This window comes from Zingiber officinale, chromosome 1B (assembly GCF_018446385.1).
Source record: "Zingiber officinale cultivar Zhangliang chromosome 1B, Zo_v1.1, whole genome shotgun sequence".
In the NCBI taxonomy this organism is placed as follows: domain Eukaryota; kingdom Viridiplantae; phylum Streptophyta; class Magnoliopsida; order Zingiberales; family Zingiberaceae; genus Zingiber; species Zingiber officinale.
Genome location: NC_055986.1, coordinates 24,417,804 through 24,445,430, shown reverse-complemented (window position 1 = coordinate 24,445,430; position 27,627 = coordinate 24,417,804). Strand labels below are relative to the sequence as shown.

General features: G+C 39.9%; 1 pseudogene; it reads left to right on the top strand.

The window, feature by feature from the left end:
• Positions 1 to 17,051: 17,051 nt before the first annotated feature.
• On the top strand, positions 17,052 to 19,216 carry LOC122033924 (annotated as a pseudogene).
• Positions 19,217 to 27,627: the final 8,411 nt, after the last annotated feature.

The window sequence follows — 27,627 nt, the reverse complement described above, 5'->3', positions numbered from 1 at the left end:
GATGATGTGTCCAAGGTAAAGAAGATAAGGAAATCTTCTAAGAGACATCATTGTGGTTTAGCCACAATAGATGAGTCACCTAAGGAAGTGGCTAAGGTTAAGAGCTCTAAGGGGAGCTCAAAGAGTCATGTTGGGACCCATGGCAAATGGATCTCAAGCGAGTTTTACTTGGGAGTCTAGAGGAGCCATGGAGTGTGCCAAATGGTTTGGAGACAGACTTGAGTCTCAAACCTTGAGAATTGGCACACATGTGTTATGTTTCATGCAAAGAAATATGACATTTGGGGTCATATAGCATGATAATTTATTTTGGATGTATAGATGTCATATAAACCAATGCTAGGGATGCATTATGGGTTGGTATGGGTAAATACATCAAGAGGAAGCCAAAACTAGGACTTTAGGTCAAGGTTCAATTGAACCATTTAGCTAGTTTTAGATTTTGTGTCAATCTTGGGATTGGTGATAGATACATTTTGTAATGTATTTTTCCCAAGTAGACAAGGGTACAATAGACCTCTCCACAAAATTTGGGGATTTTTGAAGATCTAGGGAATTTTTGGCGTATTTCTGAAGTTGGCCTGAAAAGGCTAATTTTTTTCAGAAATAGGGTACCAGTCGACTGGTACAGATACCAGTCGACTGGTAACAATGGTTTTGAGTACAGAATGTCTCTGTAAGCTCATTTTTATGAGGGAAGTCGACTGGGGCAGTCGACTGATACCAGCCTGCTATTGTTTTTCAGTGCTGTTCTTGACCGTGTCAACTCGTTTAAATGTATGGGATCCATGGGGGATAAATACATGAGTTTGGGTCAGTTTGGATGATAAGTTTTCAACAATTGGGATATTGTTGGAGAGCTTTTTGGATGTTAGGCAAAGGGGGAGAAGTAAGGTTTAGTTGGGAAAACCTCAAATGCCTTTACGTAGGGGGAGCCTTGTGATAGGTTCTTAAAAATCCCTGTGGGAAAATCCTAGCTCATTGGGGAGCTTAGGTGTAGGGGGAGCCTTGGGATAGGTTCTAATGCATGTTGCATTTTGTTTCGACGGTGTAAGTCCAAGTGTGTAGCCTTGGCAACGTAAGTCCATTCGGCGGTGTAAGTCCAAGTGTGTAGCCTTGGCAATGTAAGTCCATTCGGCGGTATAAGTCTAAGTGTGTAACCTTGGCATCGTAAGTCCATTGTTTCTTTTTAGCATGTTTATTTGCTATATGTTTTCCCTAACTTAAATGTATTGCCAAACACCAAAAAGGGGGAGATTGTTGGAGCAATCCCAATGGTCCGCGGGACCATATGTTTTGGTGTTTGGGCAAAGGTTTAAGTTAGGTTTACCCACGTTATTTGATATGTGTACTTGAGTTGTGCAGGACTGCAGGTGACACATGTGACTCAGGTTGACGGCTTCGGGTCTGATGAAGGGTGGAGCATCCGAGGGACCGTGGACAAGGCAGCAAGGACAAGGGCCGATGGAAGCGACTTCGAGGCATACGCGAAGGATGGCATTGGCGACGAGCCGCGGGCTTGGATGCATCCGAGGGACGAGAGCCAAAGGAAGTAGGCTTGAAGGCAAGTGGTCAAAGCTGCAAAGAAGAGTCAAGTGAGTCGTGAGGGTCAGAGTGTAGGTGCAGCGGAGACCGGCAAGAGGGGGGTGAATTGCTGAAAACAAAAAATAGAAATACCCTCCTCGGATTTCAACTTAGAAATAAATGCAGCAATAAAATAATAGCAACTAAATTAAGGAAACAGAAAAAGAAACAGAAACAGAATTTAACCTGGTTACAACCAAGGAGGTTGTTAATCCAGGGCGATGAAAAGCTCTACTAGTAGAATCTCCTTTACTGTAGGCGGAGAAGCCTTTTTTACACTTAGAACGCTCACTTAGTTGCTAGGAATTGATTACAAGTTGGATGCTTGAGTTGTTGTTTCTTTCCTAGCTCCAGGGGCCTTTATATAGGTCTTGGAAATCTTATCCCGAGAGTCCAAGGCGCCTCCAACTGGGTTCAAGGCGCCTCCAGCTTAGTCAGCGGATAAAACTTAATCCACTGCGCAAACAGTCAACTTTGACTGTTCAAGGCGCCTTGAACAAGCCTTGAAGGCGCCTTCAAGTTGAAGGCGCCTTGAGCTGGATTTTCCAGCACAGCTCCTTTTTCCAGCTCCTTTGCGTGGGCTTCCGATGCTCCAATCTTTTGGGTGATTTCGGCCAACCGGAATAGGGTTCACCCGAACCCAATTCCCGGCCTTCTCCTCGAGCAGCCTTCCGTCCCGGCTTAACGTCCCTCGAACGCCGCACACGCTCTTCACGCCCACCGGAGTACTCTTCCGCAGCTCTCTCGTCCTTCGGACGCATCGAGCCCGTCGGCTCCCTTCCCGTGCCGTCCTTCTCGCTAGTTGCGTCTTCCGCTCGACTTCCTGTGCTCCTAAGCTCCTGCATACTCAAACATAGGGATCAAACACAGCAGGACCTAACCAACTTGGTTGATCACATCAAAACTACCACGGGATCCAACAATCTCCCCCTTTTTGATGTGCATCAACCCAAGTTCAAGTTAGGGTTAAAATAGACATAAATAGTAATTTTAAAGGAAATTACTAAACTAACATAATTAAGCATGAATTTGCAATAAATAAATTGCAACACAGTTAGAAAAAATATTAAATTTCCGTACTCCCCCTAAACTTGTACCTTTCTCTCTCCTTTTGATCATAGTAAAAATGGGGTACAAATAAGAGAATATTAACCAAATTATTAAGTTAGAAAAAATTCTGAGCAAAAATGAATTTTTTAGAAAACATTTCTAAGTTAAATTGATTTTTTTTTAAAAAAAAAAAATTTCTAAGCAAAAATGAAATTTTAGAATTTACAAAAAAAATTCTAAGTTTAAACTGAATTTTCAAAAAAAATTTCTAAGTCAATTAACAAACAAAAAAAATCCTAAGTAAACTTTTTTGAATGTTCCCAAAAATATTTCTAAGTCAAATGAAGTTATTTAGAATTTCTCCAGGAGAAAAAATTTCTAAGTTAGAATTTTCAAGAATAGTTTCTAAATAAAAAAAATATTTGATAAACTTTCAAAGCATTATTTAATTCTTGTTTTTAATGCTTTTTTCAGAAAGTTAACTAAACATTTTCTTTCAATATTTTAGCTTCCAGGTCGTGGCGAGGCACTAGGCCTTCTTGGTTATTGGAGCAACAACCACTTCCTTAGACAAAGCTTCCATAAAGAATTTCAATGTTTAATTTTCTCTCTTAAAGCTTTTTTAAAAAAAATTAATTTAGCACAGATTTTGGAACCCAATAAAGGTTCCTTCCTACAGGATTAGTCAAAAACTTAGGGGGTATATAATCCTTAGGAATTTTCCTAAGTTGACCCTGATGCTTCCTTACATACCTATTTAATTTTTCATAAATTCTAAGTTTTGATTTTGGAAAAATATTTATCTTTAAGCATGCATCAGTTTTTAATTTTTCAATTTCAAATTTTAAATTTTCATTTTCTGATTTCAAATTCCCATTTTCTTTTACTAATTTATCTAATTCTCTAGAAAGAGCTTTAATAAATCTAAACGATTGATTATGGGTTAGTTTGCGTACCTTACTTACCTGATCTGGTGACGCTCCCCCTTCACTGCTGCTTTCTTCTGACGTTCCTTCCCCTTCGTCGATGCTCATCTCTGAGCTGGACGTTTCTTCTAGCTGATGGCTGGCCATCAGTGCTAGTCGGGAGAATTCTTCGACTTCTAATTCGGAGGATGACGAATCATCCCACGTGGCCTTCATATTCTTGTGCTTGGAGGGTTCTGGTTTCTTGTATTTTGACTTTTCTTTTTTTCTCTCCTTTCTCTTTAGCTTTGGGCAGTCATCTTTGATGTGCCCCTCTTCGTTGCAGTTGTAGCAACGAACCGTCCTCCTCTTTCGATGATGCCTCTGTGATTTAAATTTATTAGTACTGAAAAACTTATTGAAGCGTCTTACCAGTAGTGCCGCTTTGGATTCGTCGACTGAGGCTTCGGAGTCAGAACTGTTCATCTTTGCCTTTAAGGCAATATTCTGACTTGTCTTCTCTGCTCCGATGGCTTCTGAAACTCGAGACTCGTGAAGTTCAAAAGTGGAAAATAATTGTTCTAACGTACTTATCTCGAGGTCCTTAGAGATGTAATACGCATCTACTAAGGAAGCCCACTCTAGAGTTCTCGGGAAGGCATTGAGCGCGTATCGGATAGAATCCCGGTTGGTTACCTCTTCTCCAAGGTTCGTTAGTTGCGTTATCAGCTCCTTGATTCTCGCTTGGAGTTGCGCTACCTTCTCGCCTTGGTTCATCCGGAGGTTCGTTAACTAGTTCAGGAGGATGTCGCGCTTCGCTAGCTTCACTTTGGAAGTACCTTCGTGAAGCTCCAGGAATTTTTCCCAGAGATCTTTCGCGGAGTCGTAGCTTCCGATTCGATTTATCTCCTGCGGCGGTAGAACGCTGAGTAGATGGAACTCAGCCTTTCCGTTGGCGACGAAATCTGCTTGCTCCTTTTTCTTCCAAGTATTTTCCTCCTTATCTTTCGGAACTGCATAGCCATATTTCATTATTAACAGAATGTCAAATTCGGTTTTAAAAAATACCTCCATTTTGCGCTTCCATGTGGCGAAGTCTCCGTCGAACTTCGGGGGATGGATGTTTGCTCCGGCCATCGTCTTGATCATAGTGCTTCAGTTGGCGGTTAGTCCTTCTGAGGCGATCAGGCTCTGATACCACTTGTAGGTGCAGCGGAGACCGGCAAGAGGGGGTGAATTGCTGAAAACAAAAAATAGAAATACCCTCCTCGGATTTCAACTTAGAAATAAATGCAGCAATAAAATAATAGCAACTAAATTAAGGAAACAGAAAAAGAAATAGAAACAGAATTTAACCTGGTTATAATCAAGGAGGTTGTTAATCCAGGGCGATGAAAATCTCTACTAGCATAATCTCCTTTACTATAGGCGGAGAAGCCTTTTTTACACTTAGAACGCTCACTTAGTTGCTAGGAATTGATTACAAGTTGGATGCTTGAGTTGTTGTTTCTTTCCTAACTCCAGGGGCCTTTATATAGGTATTAGAAATCTTATCCCGAGAGTCCAAGATGCCTCCAACTGGGTTCAAGGCGCCTCCAGCTCGGTCAGCGGATAAAACTTTATCCGCTGCACAAACGGTCAACTTTGACTGTTCAAGGCGCCTTGAACAAACCTTGAAGGCGCCTTCAAGTTGAAGGCGCCTTCAAGACTGCTGAAGGCGCCTTGATCTGGATTTTCCAGCACAGCTCCTTTTTCCAGCTCCTTTGCGTGGGCTTCCAATGCTCCAATCTTTTGGGTGATTTCGGCCAATCGGAATAGGGCTCACCCGAACCCAATTCCCGGCCTTCTTCTCGAGCAGCCTTCCGTCCCGGCTTAACATCCCTCGAATGCCGCGCACGCTCTTCACGGCCGCCGGAGTACTCTTCCGCAGCTCTCTCGTCCTTCGGACGCACCGAGCCCGTCGGCTCCCTTCCCGTGCCGTCCTTCTCGCTAGCTGCGTCTTCCGCTCGACTTCCTGTGCTCCTAAGCTCCTGCACACTCAGACACAGGGATCAAACATAGCAGGACCTAACCAACTTGGTTGATCACATCAAAACTACCACGGGGTCCAACACAGAGTGCTGAGAGAAATGTACTCGGGATGGGAACCCTAAGTTTAGGGTTGAACCAGTCGATTGGCATTAGGACTAGTCGACTGATGGTGAGCACAGAGAGCTTCTGTGCCCAAAACGGCTGGGACCAGTCGACTGGTCCAGGGACCAGTCGACTGATAGATAGCTTTTGGAGTGTCGTTGGGCTGGCACCAATCGACTGGTGTAAGGACTAGTCGACTGGTAACGGGAAAATCAGGTTACTGATTTTTTCCAAGCTCTATAAGAAGGAGCTTGGGATGGTCGGCCAAGTTGACGAAATTAGACTTGGTTAAAGCCTAATTAGTAGTCACCAAAGTGCTCAAGGTCTCTTGTGTCCAAGTGTTTTTGGTGAGTGTTGTGGTGAGGTTTCTCCACCCACAAGGAGTTGTTTGAGTAGCCGGAGTTTGTCGGGGGCTAATCCACCGATGGATCAGGATCGTCCAACTTACGGACAAGTGTGGAGTAGGAGCATCATCTCCGAACCACATTATATCGACGTGTATTGGTTTGCTTGTTCTTTTCTTAGTCATTAGCTTTTGTATTCGTAATTAGTATTTGTATTTCTGCTTGCGCACTAACGAATATGTAGGAAGCGAGTAATTGGGGGTGCCGTCCATTCAACCCCCTTCTAGCCGGCCGCAAGATCGTCCTACATTTTTCACACCCATGAGCGCAAGATCTTCCATTGATGAATATTATGATTCAGAAGATGATCAATTTGAGTTCCTTTATGGAGTGTGTGGTAGCACATCTCATCCAGCTGCTATTTGCCATTTTTTCCAAAAGACTGCTATAACTCCGGAACTTCAGTGTTTGGGTCAACCTCAGCATCAAGATACCTATGAGCAAGCTCCTAATACTTATGACTATGACTGGGAAGATCATCAAATTCAGAACCTTTAACCCCAGCTAATTCCAGAGCAGAGTGAGCGTCACTATTCCAGCAGGAGATCTCTGACCCACCTCAACATGACAATCAATTTAGGATGGACCATCAAAATTTGGACTACAATTGCATACAAAATGTTGAGCATATCTCTCAAGTAAATCAGAGTCAGTCAGAGTGTCAGGATGAGTCATCATCAGATGGACCACATTATTCACTACCAGATGAGCCGACTGACTGGGAGGACTCCCAAGACTCAAATACTCCTACTCCTAGTCAAATAAAGACCACAACACAAAATTCTTAAGAGATAATGGTACAACGGGGGATCCTAGCTTTACGACTAGTACTACAAATTTCTAATAAAGCTGTTAATCCTTCTACTGATGATATTAGTGTTAGTAGACTCTTCCGCACTTATGATGATGATGTGGTGGATAAAAGTGTAGGGGCATGTACTATGGAAGAAATGTCCTAGGGATCACCTCTCTTGGTCGCACAACCAATTGACACTATGGAAGTTGAAAGAATGGAATTGGTTGATGATAAATGTGCAGGGACTTGTGCAATGGAAGCAAAGCCCCAAGAATCACCATTTTCAGGAGCACCACTACTTGAGTCAGAGCTAGAACCAGTGCTTAATTCTGAAGAAGTCACATCCACATGTTTAGAACTTTCAGGTATATCTCAACAATGCAAGGTTAGTATTTCTAGCGATCCTTTGGAAAACTTTATAGAGGTACCTATAATTGATTTTTTTGGAAGTGATTCAATTTTTGATACATACTCAGTTCATCTTAATAAGGTTCTAGTTCTATCTAATATAGCATGCTTGGGAGAGGTATGCTTTTCTTTTGGGTGTGCAGATTTTCATGTAGCCTGTAATTGGAAGCTTGATCTGAACCGTCTTCGACCACCTGAAAGAACTTTAAAGAAGACGAAGATGGAGAGGGTGATTTTTCACTCTTTAATGAAAGATCCTTCCATAATAAGAGCCCTTGGTAAGAGGGTGATAAAATATCTTACCCCTCCAAGAGCGAGATTTCGATGAATCTAATGAGGTGGTCGAGCTAATGACCTTAAACAAACGCTTCTTGGGAGGCAACCCAAGTTCATTTTTCTTGTTTTCTTTTTAGTTTCTTTTTACTTCATTGATAATAAATCATACCTTATACTTAATTTTTCTTTCCTATCTTATTTTTGTAGAATTCAAAGTTGTGGAGGAATGTGGGCATTGGATAGAGGAGTATTTTTAAAACATGAATGTCAACCATTTGGAGCCCATCACTTGGTAACTTCTCTAAACTTCATAAATCTCCTTCACATTGTTTTTAGTTTTCATTGGGACAGTGAAAAGTTTAAGTCTAGGGGGATGCATTAGATGCATTTAATTTAGTTCAGTTTTTGCTTATTTCTTTTTACTTAGTAGTTGCATCCTACATCATATTGTGATTGTTTGTTCCTTAATGCAAAATACTAGCACGTCTACTCTAGATTTTATGTGGTTTATGTGTTACTTATGGTGCTAGCATGTTTAGTGATCTATCTTTTTCTATCTTTGACAGCATGAAGTGAGCAATGTTTTTACTATAAGAGTTTAAGTATTGACCTTGTTTTAGGATCTCTATACACTATGCCTATTTTTGATGGTTGATAACTCTAAAATAGTCATGATTCATAGAATTGGACTAGTACTTGTGCTTCTATGGTGACCTCTCAACTACATTTTGGTTACTGGATAAACTCAGATCATGTAAGCTCATTTGGAAAAAAATTAATCCAAAAAAAAATGAAAGTTTGTTCAAGTTTAGTACTTTGCAAACATTCAAAAAAAAAAAATGAATGGAAAAAAAATAAGGGATAAAAAAATTGTTGTTGTGAGTGGAAACTAGCAATTCACCCCTTTGAGACCGAGTTAGGTTACTGGGGAAATGAATGCTATGTTTCTCTTGATACTGAGTATTCCTTTGAGACCTTGTGTAGACGATGCATAGCATTTTTGAGGGGAACGAACCTTGTGTGTGACATTTAAGTGCCTATCACCGGAAGCATAAGGAACATAATTTTATGACAACTTGACTAGACTTAGGGATTGAAACTTGATAAATTTAGGCCACTTTCGCACTGAGCACGGAGGACTACTACTTAGGTCATACTTAAACTACTTTTGTATCTTGCTCACCAATGAAATCATTTGATAGAATTAAATTGACTTGCTAGAGATTATGATGCACTATCTAACCACATGAATCTAGATTGCGGGTTTTGCTTGAGGACAAGCAAAGGTTCATGTTTGGGGGTGTGATGTGCGTAAATAGTATGATCATTTATGCATGTTTTAACGCACATTCATTTACTTTATGTGTGCATATTGTTTACAGAATCATCTCTTTATTCATATGTTCATCATAAATACTCTTTTGTTCAGAGATCTGCTCTTTGTTTGGTTTTGTGTTGACAGGGATAACTTTTGGAGCAAAAACAACAATTGTCGACGCATCGGAACGAGGCAGAGAACACGACCGTGCAACCTCGCACGACCGTGTGGACAAACAGAGGCAGATTGGTGCACGACCGTGCGGTCGAAGCAGAAGAAAATCCTTGTATGGCTGTGCAAACCCGCACGGCCGTGCCAATCGTCTCGAGGCCAAGCAGCACACGGCCGTGCCAACATTCCAATGGCGAGGAAGGTCACGACCGTGTGAATCCACACGGCCGTGTGACCTCGGCAGAGACGAAGAAGGCCACGGCCGTGTGACCCCACATGGCCGTGTGACTCAACCCGAGAGGAAGCCGTGTGAGGCCGTGTGGATTCCACACGGCCGTGCGACGAAGGACACGGGATGTGCCACGCCAAAACAGAGCTGTGCAGAATTTTGTGCAGATTGTAGACCGATCGTAATTCGGCCATAACTTTGTACTCCATTGGAGTTTCAGGCTGTTCTTTATACCGAAATGTAGCTAACTTCAAGATCTACAATTTTGATTCAGATCCACCAGAGAGAAAGAATGGTTTCCCCATGATAATTGGCACGGCCATGCCTCCCAACCGCGGGTTTAACTGGACCTCCGCCCAGACTGCAGACCAAACTTCGAATCACCATAACTATCGGCTTGGTTTGAGAAAGGGCTCGATCCAAGTATCATATTGAAGATAATTTCAAGGGATACAACTTTGGTTCAGGGTGAATCACAAGAAAACCTGGTTTACCGGACGCCTGTAATCCTGGTTTTCCTGGGCAGCGTGGAGGAGGTATAAAAGGGTCAAGAACCCTATTCTTTGATCATCTTTGGTTCGGGGACTTCGTACCTCTCCTGGGGAAAGGGGTTTGTCCTTAGGGGGAACCCCTAGAGCTTCATCCACCACTGTCCCTCGACGTTCCATCCATCTCCAGAGCAAGGGGGCAACTCCAAGACATCGGAAACCTCGGCAAGCATTGGTTCTTCCCTTCCTTCTCATATCAAGGGTTGTAAGTATGTTCTTCTTCATATTTTGGGGTTCTTCTTCCCCCACAATGGAGTAGACATCCTATTCTAGGATTATGAAGTATTTGTAATATGATGGAGATGTAGAACTATGTAGATTTGCCTTGTTTCTATTCAATGACCTGTTGATGCCTTTTTCGTGCTTGATGAGTTGCGTGTGTGCCATGTTTACGTTTCTATGCTTTGATTGCTTGATGTGGAGGATTATTGATCCCGCAAAGGGAATACCTTAGAGCGTATTGACCAAGGTACCCTAGTGACAGGGGTAACCCTTTCCGGACGCCTAAGACGTTCTCTCAAAAGGAGAAACAATCCCTTAGGAACTGCTGCTCTCGTAAAGAGAGTGCTCTAAATCGTATACCCAAGGAGCCGTAGTGACAAGGGTAACCCATTCACGGACGTCTAGGACATTCTCTTGAAGGAGAGGAAATTCCTCCATAAGGAGGTAGGTAACCCTTATCCTTATTGTTATTTACTAGATGTGTATCCCAGTGATCTACCGAGGCGCCCTTATGATAAGGGGGGGGGGTTAACCGTTACATGATTTCACAAGGATTGTTTCTATTCGATACTTAGGGATATTGAACAATCTAACTTCCTACAAGAACATGGACATAGAGGGTAGAAACTAAGCAATCTATGTAGTATCTCCTAGTATTACAATGAAACCGAAATCCTAGAATCCATCTCCCGAAGCTCATTCCACCCAAGATTAGTTCTTTCTCTTTCTCTCATCCTTCTCTTTCCCTTTTCAATCACCCTCGTTAGTTTGCAAACGCCAGAGCCAGCTTTCTACCGTCTAGATAACTTACCTTGCGACATCTCTAGTGTTTAATCAACAGTCCCTGTGGATTCGATATTTTTATTACTGACGACGAAACCGTACACTTGCGGTTGCGTAACAGTAAACCCCACTTGGCCAATAATTTCTTTTCCTTGGCACATAGCTTAGCCTTTTTTAGATCGATTGATTCATCGATCAAGGATAATAGAATAGAATCCACTGCATAAAATAAAAGATACCTTAGTTAGAAAAAGTGTAAGCATCAAAGTTAGCAAAGCTTACCAAAGGGACATGGTAGTTTCTTTTGAATGTGGCTTAAACCGAAAAGATATAAGAAGCCCTCTTGTAACCATTCCTGAATTCTAAAATGTAGATGGCTTAATTTGGGGAGATAAGTAGTAAAGACAAGACCAGGAAGAGGAGAAAAGAATGTGCTAAGCAGCAGGCCAAGTGATAGAATTAGGTATTTCTATAAAGAAGAAATGGGATTTGTAACCCTTATTCGAAGATGACATGTGTTCGGATAAGTCTACTTTCGGTTGGAACTGGAATAAAAATCCTAAATTCTAATTTTTTTAGGATAAGAAAGTAGTAGGAATTCCAAATAGGTGAAACAGCATGAATATCCCACACATATAACGGAATGGATTCGGCATAAATTGTTATAGTGGGATGCAGATCAAATACTAACTTACTTATGATAAAAATAGGTGAACGAGAAAACGTAACTCAACCACTAACTAATCGGAGAAGAAAGTCACATGATTATCAAGAGGAAGATGAGGACGCTCATCCAAGGAAGGAAGATAAATGCGGTAATTGGGAGGAATTTCATATCTAGAATAGAAATAGGCCCTATCAGAGGCATCAAACTTTGAAGAGTTAAGAGTATACCAGGGAACGAATGATTCCTGAGCCATGGTAGAATGAAAAGAAGACAAAAGATCAGCGACTTACTGGGCATAAGGTTAAGAGTAGAAGAAAGCCAAGGGGAAAAGAGATTGCCAGAAGGAGAGATTGAAGAAGATGAAAGACAAAGTGCGGAGAATGCATAAGGTCTAGGGTTTTATAAGGAGGAATTTAGTTGCCACCGTTAGATTAAAATGGCTCACATAATGTTGATCATTGATTTACAAAGTCGAATGTGACATTATGTCATACAAAACAGTAGATGTCAATAAACGTCGTAAAGAATGAGTATCGGGGACACGTGGCATTTACCCATAAATGGACATTTATGAGGGACGCGACAGTTGACACATTTTGTAGTCAAAAATGCCTTTTCAGGTGTCCTCTATACTAGCTTTAGCATTAAGCGGATAGCTTTTTGAAAAGATCATCAAGTGCCTAGAAGCACGATCAAAAACATAAAACTTGAAAATCACTAAGTATATAAGGGGAACGAGAGAGACTAAAACTCGAGTCCAGTCAGTCAACTACGCCTCCTTCGACTAGACTTGAAGAGGAGACAAGTGATACGAGTCATAACGAGCGGATCCAGAAGATGACATAGTAGTCAAAGTCAAGATGATGTGGTGGTCAAAGATAAAATGGATGAACATTTCATACCTAGTTCTGTTGATCGTCCAGCCTCAAAATTCACATATCTTGCCCGTGCGACTCTACAACAGAACGTCCTAACAAGGACAACTGGGTGTGAACTTGGTTGAATATAATGATTTTAGGGTTTTACTATGAAAATAAAAAGGTAGGGTGTTCGGTTAGTTAATGGCCAGCCGAAGTTATGGAAAGCAAAGTCGGGCAAAGGGCTGGCCGAGCAAAGCCTGGGTGGGCCCAGAGATATTTAACCTTATATATATCTCTTAATATACCATCGGTCAGATAGAGGGCGAACGAACATAAAAATTCTCTATGAACACTCGGCCAAGAAAAGCCCAGGCAGGCCCAGAGATACTTAACCTTATATATATCTTTTAATATATAGTCGGTCGGATAGAGGCTGAACAAATCTTAAAGTTCTCTGTGAACAACCGATCGGGAAAAGCTCGAGTGGGTCCCGAGATACTTAACCTTATATATAATTCTTAATGTACAATTGGTTGGGTAAAGCCTAGACGGACTTAGAGATACAAGGTCTTGTAAAACTCTTAATTTAAAATTGGCTCGACGAAGACCGGTCAAACACAAGGCTTCCCTTATATGCCCAACTGGGTAAAGACCGAGTTGGCTTAAAGATACTAATTCTTAGGAAACTCAGCATATCCGCTTGGTCAGTTACATGTAGACCATATTTTAATTACTTAATGTCATCTTATCTCTAAAATAAAGCTCTAACATGCATAATCTACGATGTGATTTCTTGAATGAAGCTTTGGCATACTGTAGGCACTATATTAAAATAGATCCTTGTAGTATTTAACATATGACATGGAAAATTGATACAATGACAAGTAATACGGCCAACCTTACGAACTGACCGAGATATATTCAGGAGATAAACAACTGACAACATTTTAACAACCTGGCATAGTCGTTTGAGGAATATTCCTTTGGAAACTCCTTCGGATGTCTATCTGGTTTCTCATTGATGATTCATCTATAATGACATCTCCCTCCAATGACTTCAGAAAATTTTTTAGTTATAAACGATAAGAAAGGTACATCTATGGGTACAAAAAAGATTCCTTGGGATCTCTTCAGAGAACTACCTAACAAACTCTAACACATGATGCCACCTCATAGTCACGGAGATCGTGAGAGGTGGTATAAAAAAAGGTGGTCTTCTCTGTTGATGAGGTACATAATTTTTACATCTGAAACTTTCATTGGCGCATTTACTACAATTCTTCTGCTTCCACTTGTAAGGAAACTGTACTAACTTGAGCATCGAAGGGCCTTGCCAGGGACCCCTTTCCTGGTCTTTGGTCACTAACATTTCGTTAGATCGGCTGATTATGCATAGGATTGTTGAGGAGCTTCATCCCAGATCGGAGCGTCAATTATTTGACAACAAACTATCCACCTGAGCCATCGCGCCATCTCCTTAGCCTTCTGATAGGATCAGCCTAGTTTATTTCTAAAGATCCACTTGGTATCAATTATGGATTTATTTATTGGTTTAGGTATTAGTTCCTAAACTTGGTTTCTTTCAAATTTGGCTAGTTCTTCTTGCATTGCAATTATCCAATCTAGGTCAGATAAGACTTCTTCTATAGTCTTGGGTTTGATTTTAGAAACAAGAGCTATTTGACTTAGGTTTCTATAAGATAATTGAGTTTGAACTCATAAGGTTGGGTCACCCAAAATTTGATCAGGTGTGTGGTTGGATCTGACCCTAGGTGGTCTTATTTTAGGGTTAGTACTTAGTTCTTCTAATTCACTTGATTTATGTCTAATCTTATCATCTTCTATATTTTTTGTAGTTTGATTATTATTTTTATTGAATAAATTAGGTAGGTTATTTTCTTCATCAAAAATTATATTGATTGTTTCTTCAACTTTTAAGGTATTTTTGTTATAAACTCCATAAGCCCTACTAGTTGTGGAATACCCTTAAAAGATGCCAGTTGAAGAGTTAGATATAAATTTACCTAAATAATTCTTAATGTTTAATATGTGTACTTTACATCTAAAGACTTTTAGATAATTTAGATTGAGTATTTTATTGTAATATATTTCATAAGGAATTTTATTATAAAATTTATTAATTAATATTCTTTTTTGAATATAACATGTTGTATTTATTACTTCAGCCTAAAATTGGTTACTTAGCTTATATTCATTTAACATAGTTCTAGCAGCTTCTTGTAATATTCTATTTTTCTATTATACTAGTTCATTTTATTGGGGAGTTTTAGGATAGGAAATGATGTATATAGTGGCAATCCAAGAGACATTTATACCTCTTAACCTTCTTGGCCTCTTTATGGCTATTAAGGTGACATTAAAAGAAGAGAAAACACTAACTCTTCATCTTATCTAATGAATTCTTCATCTTCTCCAATGGCACTTCATCTTCTCCAATGGCACTTCATCTTCTCTAATGACTATTAGTGTTTATCTTATTGGGCTCTTGATTAGGTTGGGTCATAATAAGGTCAAAACCAATTTCAGAATTAAGGCTCAATTCCATAGAATTTTAGTCAAACTAAAATAAGTCAATCCCCAAGTCAACATGCTCTTTATGTGTGACTCAATAGGTTCTCGTAACATTAACAGTATTTCTAAATCCATTTTAGATACACAAGTAATAAGCATCATCTAGCAATGCATTATACCCAAGTGACATGAATGTCGAGATCCAACCTAATTAACCTATCTGTGTCCATTATCTCGTATAACTCAATCCTTCTATTCTCGATATCTAAATTGATCAATAAGGTATAGATCATGTTATTTTCTTATCAATCTTTATGTTTCTTGATCTCTAAGTAGATTCACATAACCAAATAAGCTCAATATCTTATATTGACTTATTTGAGCATGACCATGCATGTTCATAGCCCTACTTAATCAAGGGACCCACAGATATCACTTCTGTCATATGGAAGGGATAGATCTTATCTACATCACTCACATTCCTCCGCATAATTTATTGCATACTCAGTGATCAACTTTATAATTCACCTTATTATAGGTGATGTTTATCGATATCAAAGTACACAATTCCTTATATAGGGAACCATAGTGATTTCAGATTTAATGACTATTTATACTAATAGCCACTATGAGAATATTTATGACACTCATATAACAATTTATGAAACATTCTTATGGCAAGTCAATTCAGTACATATTTTCTAATATATACCCAAGTGTCAACTTGATATCTTGTATCTATAACTTGTGATATTGAGTTATCAGTTGATATACATATTAGTCTCAACGCATTAATATTACCCTTGTATATTAATGTTTGACGAAGTAATATTATATATATATATATATTTACAGTCTACCACTATCAATTCAACAAATTGATATGTTGTACACTAGAACCAACTATCCTGAGATATTATTATACTTATTCAACTGACAAAGATATGAAGTAAATATAATAATTATAAACATTACCTTTTACTCTCTTTATATATATATATATATATATATATATACTTATTATAGATAAGCACATGATCAACAAACAATGAATCACAAATTACTATTCATCCCCTCTAACGACACACCTAGTTCAACATCTACCTCACTGATAAACTTTAGTTCATTGGTAAACTGATGGACTTAAGTATTATGTTATTTTTGTTGATCATTTTACAAAGTATATATGGATTTATCCCTTATCTAAAAAATTGGATGTATACTCTACCTTTATTGTATTCAAAACTCTTATTGAAAATTGATTCTCGATGACTATCAAAATACACTTCACTAACAATGGAGGTGAATTCTTAGCTCTTCGCTCCTTTCTTACTACTCATAGTATTAGTCACCTTACCACTCCTCCACACACTCATGAACACAATGGATACTCTAAACGTCGTCATCATCATATTGTCAAAATTGGTCTCATTTTATTGCATAGAGCATCTATTCCACTCACTTTCTGGCCTTATGTCTTTATTGCGGTAGTCTATTTGATTAACCGCATGCCTAAGGTTGGTCTTACCCACATGTCCTCGTTTGAAAAATTGTTCACCACCATTCCTGATCTTTCTAAGGTTCGAGTTTTCGGGTGTCTATACTTTCAGTGGTTACACCCCTACTCTCACCATAAGCTTGATCTCAAGTCAACCTCTTGTGTCTTCCTTGGCTATTATCTCACCCAGAGTGCCTTCTTGTGCTATGATGTCACTCTCAAAAGAGTTTTTGTATCTCGTCATGTTAAGTTTGTGAAGCATGTTTTTCCATTTGCCATCACCTCCTCCTTGGATTCCACAGTAATAGACATTGATTCTGAGTTCTCTACTACACCAGTCCTCTCGTGGAACCCTTCGACACCAATGCCGCAACTTGCCACTAGACATAGCCACCCACAACCGACTTCTTCACCGCTATCATCGTCGCCACCGCCATCACCGCCTCTTGTTGTCGGGCCATCCACGCTGCTTAGTGGTGGCCGACCCTCTAGCCCACCACCTTTCTATCCCCCCCTCGCTTCTCAAAACCAACATCCCATGCAAACTCGCTCTAAAAATGTCATCTACAAACCTAATCCAAAGTATCTTCTTCATACTAGCCTTCCACAACCCTATGAACCCTCCTCTGTCACGCAGACGCTCAAAGATCCAAATTGGGTGTAGGCCATGCACAAAGAGTATGATGCTCTTCTCCGTAATCAGACTTGGACTGTTGTCCCGCCTTCGCCAAACCAAAATCTTGTGGGTAACAGGTGGGTGTTTCACATTAAGTGCAATTCTGATGTCTCAATTGATCGGTATAAGGCTAGGCTTGTTGCCAAGGGTTTTCATCAGCATTCTGGTGTTGACTTTCATGATACATTCATCCCTGTTATTAATCCAATAACAATGTGTATTGTTCTTAGTTTGGCTGCGAGTCGAGGGTGGTGTCTTCGCCAACATGATGTCAACAATGCATTTCTTAATGGTCACCTTGAAGAGGAGGTTTATATGGTGCAACCTTCGGGTATGCGCAGTGCTGAGTTTCTAGATCATGTGTGTCGTTTGCATTAGGCACTTTATGGCCTGAAGTAGGCTCCGTGTGCTTGGTATTTGGAGCTTCACGCTTTCTTGGTCTCTCTTGGCTTTGTCGCATCTTGAGCTGACACCTCCTTATTTGTTTATTTTCAAGATGGTACTCTTATCTATTTCCTTGTATATGTTGATGATCTCATCATTACAGGGAGTGATGCTTCTTCTGTTAACGTCATAGTATGTAAACTTCATGCAAAATTTTCGATTAAGGATCTTGGGCTCTTTCCCTCTTCTACGGTTTTGAGGTTTGCCCAACCTCAAATGGTCTTCTCTTATCTCAACAAAAGTATGTCATTGATCTTCTCTCCAAACACCACATGCTTGACTCCATGCCGGTCTCCACTCCTATTGTTGCTAGCTCTCGTCTTACTTTACATGATGGGTCTTTGTTTTTTGATGCGACTAAGTTCCGACAAGTGGTTGGGAGCTTACTATATCTCCGTATGACTTGTCCTGATATTTCCTTTGCAATCAATAAGCTCTCATAGTTTATGCATGCTCCTTCAGAGATGCATTGGGGCGCTGTGAAGCGTCTACTTCGATATCTCAATGGTACTAAAGATCTTGACATTTGTCTTCTTGCGAATACACCTCTTACTCTTCATGGTTTCTCCAATACAAACTGGGCAGGAGATCCAGATGATCGGTGTTCTTCGGGTACATTTATTATTTTTTAGGTGCTAATATGATTTCCTAAAAATCTACAAAATAGTGCACGGTTGCACGCTCTTCGACTGAGGCTGAATATCTCGCCATTACCTCTGCGACATCTAAGATATAATGGATTAAGTCACTTTTGACATACTTGCTTCTTCCGGTTACCACGCCTGTTGTTCTCTTCACTAATAATTTAGGCACCACCTATCTTTTCGCTAATTCTGTTTTTCACTCTTGGATAAAGTATCTAGTTATTAACTATCACTTTGTTCATGATCTGGAGTAGACTTTTGAACTACGAGTTACTCATATTCCTACTGAGGATCAGTTGACTGATGCACTTACCAAGTCACTTTCTCGACCTCGGTTGTTTTCTATTTGTAGCAAGATTGGTGTCGTTTTTGGGACACCATCTTGAGGGAGCATATTAGGAAATAATTATTATTAGTAAATACTTTCTTGGCCTTGGCTCCTACGATGTCACGTCCTACGTCCACTACGATGTTCGATGCAAATCCGACGTCAAGCGAGCCGTGGAAACAGCCATCTCCCTCCACGGCAAGCTTGATATAATGTTCAACAACGTCGGCATTGGAGACCCCTCCAGTAGCAGCATCCTCGACGAGGACGACATGACCGCGGTGTTCGAGCGGGTGATGGGGGTCAACGTGCTGGCAGCACTGCTGGGGACCAAGCACGCGGGGCGAGCCATGGTGGCGGCAGGGCGGGGCGGAAGCATCATAATCACGGTGAGCTTGGCATCAGTGGTCAGAGTGCTGGGTCACCGGATGTACTCGTGCTCGTAGTACGCTGTGTTGGGGCTAGCGCGGAGCACGTCAGCGGAGCTGGGCAAGAACGGGGTGCGTGTGAACTGCGTGTCACTGTCTGTGGTGGCGACACCGCTTACGGTGTTGCACTATCAAGCGAGCGAGGAGGAGCTGGAGGCATTGGGAGAGGTGATCTCGACTCTCAAGGGCGTGATGCTGAAAGCAAAAGACATAGTGGAGGCGGCGCTGTTCTTGGCCAGCGACGAGTCGAGGTTCGTGAGCGGCCACAACATTATGGTTAATGGAGCCTCTAGCGTCACCAAAATATTCTAAATTTGTATCTTCTTCTTCAATAAAGTTTACGTTTGAAAAAAAAAGATCTCTCATAAGCTCCATTGATGTTCCATGAATGATATTCTCATAGAAATTACATGCATAAAAAATGACGGAGGGGTCAATAGATAAGCCCTGTGGTAGGTCAAGATTCGGTCAATATAGGGGCCAAATGACAGTTTTCAAGAATTGGTCAACATAACTTTCACATTGCGTATCAAAAATCTTCAACCTTCCAAGCCGATCCGATTTGTTGACCCATCAATTTGCCGATCTTCCAAGTTTTCAATTTGCGACATTTACTAACATTAAAAGACATGACAGTTACAAATATATCCTTTAATGTTTCTTTAATGACCTTTAATGACTCTTTATGGAGGAGTCTCTTGAGCTTCTCCCTATAAGATAAGAGGAGGAAACTCTCTCGGAGAAGAGCTACAATCGCTATCTAAGAGACTCTATTATGCTCTCGAATTTGATTATACTATATCATCTACATTATTATATTTTATCATGATTTTCTTCGCTTTATCTCTATCTAATCATCATGCTAACTTAGGCATTGAAGTAGTCTTGTCGGCCTTCCCGATGAACCCTTTGATGTTTGTTACTCTCCGCAGGAAATCACCATGCTACAGGAATAAATCTAAGAGAAGGCCTGCTCGATGTCATCGTTCTTGATGTTGGGATGGATTTCTGCCGCCACATCATCGTGGTGAGATTTCTAGACTGGCGCTAGGGTGGATTTCTACCGCTGCATCATCGTGGTCCGATATTCACACTGAATTAAATTGATGTCGCATATGGGAATGTGAGCGAGAGATGTTGAGCAACTACTCCAATAATCTTCCCCGATCATCTAACCGAAACATATCCTCCATGTAGATCTGATATTTTCTCAAACTATGAGGTGTACAACTCATCTCCTCCTGAGATTGAAATCCTAGGGGGTTCTCCTCTCCCTCACTGATAAACCCTAGATCTTCCTCACCTTGATCCAAATCTTGTCTTGTCTTCCCCGTTCTTCAATTCCCGAAGGGATGTTATCTGGTCATGCTATTAGTTTTCATGGATGGAGATTATACTATGGCTACATTTGCATTCAATCTATAAAAATTAAAAAGAGAAAAAAGCTATCCATATTATTGAATACAAAAAGAATAATAGAAATACATAGTATAAAGCCTTATATAACTTAGTTAAGAAATTCTAAATCCTAAATAGAAAAGGAGAAAAAGACTAAATTACCCTTAAAGTTATATATATATATATAATCTAACATCCTTTTTCAAACTTACGATGCTACAACTAGAAGCATTGAGAGTTTGTCAGATAAAAAATAAAAGCGTAAAATAAAATGTGTCTTGGTAAACATATAAGCAATTTATAAATTTAAAGGAATGAAAGGCAATGTGATGGTGTCAATTTGAAGATAATGATGAGTAATGTGATAATCAATTTCAATATGTTTCGTCCGCTCATGAAAAACTGAATTGCGCACAATTTGAATAATACTCTGATTATCACAATATAACAGAGTAGGTTGATGAAGAAGGATACCCATATCTGTAAGCAACTAATGCAATCAAACTATCTCACAAGTAGTTGTGGTCAAAGCACAGTACTCAACTTCTATAGAAGATCTAGAAATAACATCTTGTTTCTTACTCTTCTAAGAAATGAGGGAATCACCAAAAAAATATAAAAGTCAGTGGTAGATTTACGATCCATAGGATCACCAGCCCAATAAGCATCTCCAGAGATGAAGTAGAAGGAAATAAAAAGCTTTCAAATTGAGTGCCCTGAATATACTTGAGAATACAAAAAATAATAGCCCAATGAACTGTAATTGGTGCAACAATAAATTGATTAACCAAATGAATAACATATACAATATCTGGACAAGTCATGGTGAGATAAACCAAGCTTCCAACAATAATTTGGTACAAACTAGAATCTGATAAAGATGAGCTATCAAATGGAGAATATCGAGCATTAGTCTCAATAGTAGTATCAACGACTCTATTATCAGTAAGACATGCACGCTCAAACAGATAAGATATATACTTTGACTAAGATAAAAAATAATTTTTTGTGGAATATGTGACTCCAATGCCTAGAAAGTAGCATATTATGCCCAAGTTTTTCATAGTAAAATAATGAGCCAACTCAGATTTCAAAGAAGCAATTCCATTAGAATCATCATCAGTAATATTCATGTCATCAACATATAATGATAAAGGGATATGACCTACACTCATACATTTGACAAATAATGCTGAATCATGATTAATAGGATGAAAACTAAGTGAAGTAATCTCTGTAGAGAACTTCTCAAACCAAGCACGAGTTGCTTATTTGAAACCATAAAGCAACAAAATGCATTCGATACCAGGAGGAGGTGTCATATAAATTTCTTCATGAATATCATCATTTAGAAATGCATTCTTGATATTCATTTAAGATATTCTCTATCAACAAATAAAAGTAGCAACAATCAGATTACGAACAATCATCATTTTTACAACAAGAGCAAATATTTCCTCATAATCCATGTCATACTCTTTAGAATAACCTTTATCAACAAGACAAGTTTTGTATCATTCGATAGATCCATCAGATTTAGTTTTGATCTTATACACCCAATGAGAACCAATAGTGTATTTTCCTGGTAGCAATAGTACTTAATCCTATACATGAGTCTGATGTAGAGCAGTTAGTTTCTTAGCCATAGCATTTTGCCAAAGTGGGTTGAGGAGTCTGAGAAGCTTAACAAAATGGAAAGCTGGGAGAAAACCTACTGCTGATGGAGAATAATATCTGTGGAATACCGATCCGAGAAACCCAAAGTGGATCTAGGAGAATAAAGTCATAGAACGCCTCCTTGTATGAAAATCCAAAGACGGAAGGAAAGATTCAGTGAAGAATACTGAGATATGGAGCTTCCATGGCTTCCTGCGCACAAGAGACCAACCAACACTATCGTCAGTGACCTAAGACCGGGGTGGGAATCCCTGGCTAGGCCCTCCGACGCTCAAGTCAGTGATCTCCTTTTGTGTGGAAGAAGGAAGAAGAAGATGAACAGTGGTTGAAATTAGGATTTGCATTGTGGGTTGTGAGCATGAGCATAAGCATACCTGGCCAACGGAGAGGATTCCCCTTTTTATACCACTTCATATAACCTCCGTAGTCATGAAGTGGACCCCGGTTTGTTAGAGTTTGTTATGAGATGACGTAAGCCATGTACTTGCAGAAAATAACTTTTAAGGAATCTTTTCTGTACCCCAGATGTACTTTCTTTGTCATCTAGTGCTCGTAGAAGAGTCTGAAAACATTCTTCCCGTCAAATTAGCAAACTTGTTATACAATCACATACTACAGATATCTTCATTAAGCTATTTATAAATATTCTTGAAATATTTGTTCTCGCCCTGTTTTATATGCTATATGGAGATATATTTATCGTCCATACTTATCCTATTTTTATTATGTTACCCCGGCCAGTATTGGCCTATATTTTCTTAAGCATGTTACCTCGGTCGATATTGACCTATATTTTCTTAAGCATATTATCTCGTCCGATATTGTCCTATATTTCCTTAAGCATGTTATCCCGGCCGATATTGGCCTATATATTCTTTTAGGCACGTTACCCCGTCTGGTATTGACCTTTATTTTCTTAGGCATGTTACCCCAACCGATATTGGCCTATATTTTCTTAAGCATATTATATCGGCCGATATTGGCCTATATTTCCTTAAGCATGTCATCCCGGCCGATATTGGACTATATTCTCTTAGGCACGTTATCCCGTCCGATATTGGTGCTACTCATACTGGTGCTACTCTGCTAGTAGCTCATAATCCGACGATCTCGACTACTAATCATCAGAAGGAGAGAGAGTTGGAAGAGGAGGATCGTATGTATATTACTCCAGCTATCGCTTCTCCAACGAGATGCCCTCGAGCTTTTCTTCATACTCCTTTCGAACAGGGAGGACGAAGGCCTGTATTTCAAGAATCCTCTAGCGAGGCACCGGATAAAGAAAAACGTAAAGCTAAAATGATGGTGGCTAGTGATAGCTCGCCAGAGAGAATTATTTCTCCCTTTTCTCAAGGTGTCCTGGATGATCCACTTCCTAAGTGATATCAAAATCTTAAAATCGACGAGTATACTGGAACCATAGATCCAAAAGATCATCTATTAAAATTTGAGAATGTAGCCTTATTGTAACAATTTTCTGATGGAGTAAAGTGCCGGATGTTCCTTACAACACTTGGAGGAGCTGCTCAACGTTGGTTCAAAAGATTGCTTGAAAATTCTATCCGAAGGTTTAAGGATTTCAAGAAGGTTTTCTTGCATCATTTTTCTAGCAACAAGAGGTATCATAAAACTCCTTGGAGCTTATTCTCAATTAAACAAGGGTCTAAAGAAGCCATCAGAGCCTACATCAAAAGATTCAATCAGGTAGCTATCGATGTACCCAATGCTACTACTGAGATATTGGTAAGTGCTTTCTCTCAGGGCTTGAATGATAATGATTTCTTTAAAGATCTGGTGAGAAATCCACCAACCAATTTTCATTCATTAATTGAATGTGCTACTGAATTCATTAATGTTGAAGAAGCTCAGGCTACACGCAGAAAAGAAGATGCCACTTCTTCTCCTGCTCTTGTTAAGGAGAAGGCTTCTGCTCCTGTTCCTCAACCGAGGGGACCTCGAATAATCCCTCCACCCCACCGTCATATCGAGTATCATCCACAAGTTGTACAGCATGTGGAGATGCAACAAGAAGCACCAAGAAGATGGTGCACTTATCACAAGACTAGCAGTCATCATACAGAAGACTGTTTTGTTTTAAAGAATAAGAGAGCAAATAGGGATCGTTATCAAAGACAAAACTACTATCAACAACAATATCCCAAACAGCAAAGTCCACTCAAGATAAAATACCGTCCGGTCGAACCTCAACAAGGAGTATTACCAACCCCAGACAGTACATCTCAGGTGCTTGAGAAAGCTCAGCCTGAAGCCATAACAACCCGACAAGAAGAGAACAAGAGCAATGACGCTCGAGGTAGCATTAATATGATCGCGGGCAGGCCCACTGATGGAGACTCCAATAGGGCCAGGAAGGCACATGCAAGGAGACTTGAGATCCATGCTGTGGGATGCAGCATGGAAAGAGCAGTAGGGTCGAAAATCAGTTTTGGGCCCAGAGATCTTGAAGGGGTAGAAATACCCCATGATGATGCGTTAATAATTAAGGCTGTGATAGCCAATTACACTATTTCTCGTACCTTTATAGACACTGGTAGTTCCATAAATATCATTTTTAAAAAAACTTTTGATCAACTGCAGATTGATCCAAGTGAACTTCAACAGATGGTGACGCCTCTATATGGATTCACTGGTAATGAGGTACAACCGCTTAGCCAGATAAAATTAGCTATATCTCTAGGGGAGGAGCCCCTCATGAGAACAAGAAGATCTTACTTCATGGTAGTGGATGCCCCCTCCTCTTATAATGTTATACTGGGTCGACCGACCTTAAATGAGTTTAGGGCGATCGTTTCTACTTTTTGCCAGAAAATTAAATTTCCTGTTGATGACTAGGTCGGGGAAGTACGTGGTGATCAGAAGACGGCTCACAAGTGTTATGTGGAGATCGTCAGAACTAAAGCCTGTGCCGCTCAAAATATGCAAAGAATGGAGGTCAATGCCATTCAAGAGAAGTCACCTGTCCTGGTTTATGAGGAGAAGGAAGAAGTCCAGATACAGACTGGTTGACCTGAAGCCACCACCTATGTCATGACCGATCTTGATCCTACACTGAAAACTGAGCTGGTTTAATGCTTGAAGAGAAATAATGATGTTTTCGCTTGGACGCCTGAAGAAGTCACGGGCGTTTCTCCTTCAGTAATGGAGCATTCTTTGCATGTCTTCCCAGATGCTTGTCCTGTCATGCAAAGAAAGGGAAATTTTAGTATAGAACAAAATCAAATCATCAAGGAAGAAGTGGCTAAACTCATGGAAGCTGGCTATATTAGGGAGGTACAGTTCCCTAGCTAGCTAGCTAATGTTGTCCTGGTCTCTAAATCAAGAAATAAATGGAGGGTGTGTATTGATTTCCGTGATCATAACAAGGCCTGCCCAAAAGATTATTATCCTTTACCCCGGATCGATCAATTAGTAGACTCCACGGTCGGGTGTGAATATATTTCTATGCTAGACGTCTATCAAGGCTATCATCAGGTTCCTCTTGCTAAGGAGGATCAAGAAAAGGTTAGTTTTGTAACATCTGAAGGTACTTATTGTTATAATGTTATGTCTTTTGGACTAAAAAATACAGGAGCAACTTATCAAAGACTTATGAATAAGATCTTCCAGAAATAGATTGGAAGGAATATGGAAGTATATGTTGATGATATTTTAATTAAGTCTCTTCAGGCTACTGATCTCTGCAGGGATATAGAAGAAACTTGCGGAACATTGAGGCAGTATGGTCTCAAGTTGAACCTGGGCAAATGTCAGTTTGGAGCAAAAGATGGAAATTTCCTGGGCTATATGGTGTTCGAACGGGGAATAGAGGCCAACCCGAGCAAAGTCAAAGCACTCCAAAACATGGAGCCACCACGCAATATGAGGGAAGCTCAAAGACTCACCGGCCGGATCACAACCTTGTCTAGATTCATTTCAAGGTTGGCTGATCGCATCTTTCATTTCTTCAAAATACTCCGGAAGGCTAACAAATTTCAGTGGGATGAAGAATGTGACAAAGCCTTCCAGGAATTAAAAGACTACTTATCCACCCTTCCTGTGTTGGCCAAGCCTGTAGTAGGAGAGACCCTATGGGTGTATTTGTCAGCTAATGACAATGTTGTAGGCTCTGTGTTAGTTAGACAAAAAGGGAAAGAGCAACAACCTATATATTTTTCTAGCCATTTATTAAAAGGAACTGAGTGTAGATATACTACACTCAAAAAGTTGGCTTATGCATTAGTGTTAACTGCTTGGAGGTTGTGTCCATATTTTTTAGCACATGCAATTATTGTATTGACCAACAGTACTCTCGGGCGGGTGTTGCTTAACCCAGAGGCATCTGCTCGATTGATCAAATGGATGACCGAACTTAGTGAGTATGACATACAATACCAGCCTCGCTCAGTCATCAAAGCACAAGCTCTAGCAGACTTCATTATAGAAGTGCAAGGTCCTGAGGAAGAGAGTACTTGGAAAGTCTATGTGGATGGATCTTCAACCAGACAAGGTAATGGAATTTGTATCCTCCTTATATCTCCAAGAGAAGATAAGCTTCAACTTTCTATCAGGCTGAATTATAGGGCCACTAATAATGAAGCAGAATATGAAGCATTGATAGCAGGATTACAGGCCGCTCAGCATGTGGGAGCATCCCGGGTTTATATTTATTCTGACTCTCAGTTAGCAGCCCAACAATTATCAGGTAGCTTCGAAATCAATAATGATAGACTCAGGTTATATGCTGAGGCATTTGATAAATTGAAGGCTTAGTTTCAAGAAGTAAATATACAAAAAATTCCTCGATCCGAGAATCAAGTAGCATATGAATTAACTAAATTGGCTTCTGCTGTAACACCATGGAGCTTGGATCGGCCAGTTGAGCAGACATTATTAGTATCTTGTATTGAAAGACAGGCTGAAATAGAGATACAAGGTGATTGGAGAGCACAAATCATATTATATTTACAACAAGGCATTCTTCCAATTGATGCAGAACAAGCAAGAATATTTAAGAAGAGAGTTTCCCAATACACTATGATAGTGGGACAGTTATATAAAAGGGCTTTCTCTAGACATTTGCTTAAATGTATTGGAATAGAAGATATACAATTTATCTTACAAGAAGTTCATCAGGGCTCATGTGGCAGTCATATAGGAGGAAGATCCTTAGCTCGCAGAATTTTACTAGCAGGATATTTCTGGCCTACTTTACATGTAGATGCTACCAAATTTGTAAGAACTTGCATTTCTTGTCAGAAATATCAGAATATTCCACATCATCCTACACAATTATTAAGAACCTCTATAGTTTCCTGCCCCTTTGACCAATGGGGCATGGATATAGTTGGCCCATTTCCTATGCCAACTGAACAAAGAAGATTTTTATTAGTAGTAGTGGATTATTTCTCTAAATGGGTAGAAGCAGAACCACTTGCTCGGATTACTGAAGATATAGTTATTAAATTCTTGTGGAAAAATATTGTATGTAGATTTGGTATTCCTCATAAATTAGTTTCTGATAATGGAAGACAGTTTCAAGGAGCCAGAATCTTAGACTGGTGCAAAAGCTATGGTATTATTCAATCATTTACTTTTGTGGCCTATCCACAAAGTAATGGGCAAGCAGAAGTAACCAACAGAGAGATTAT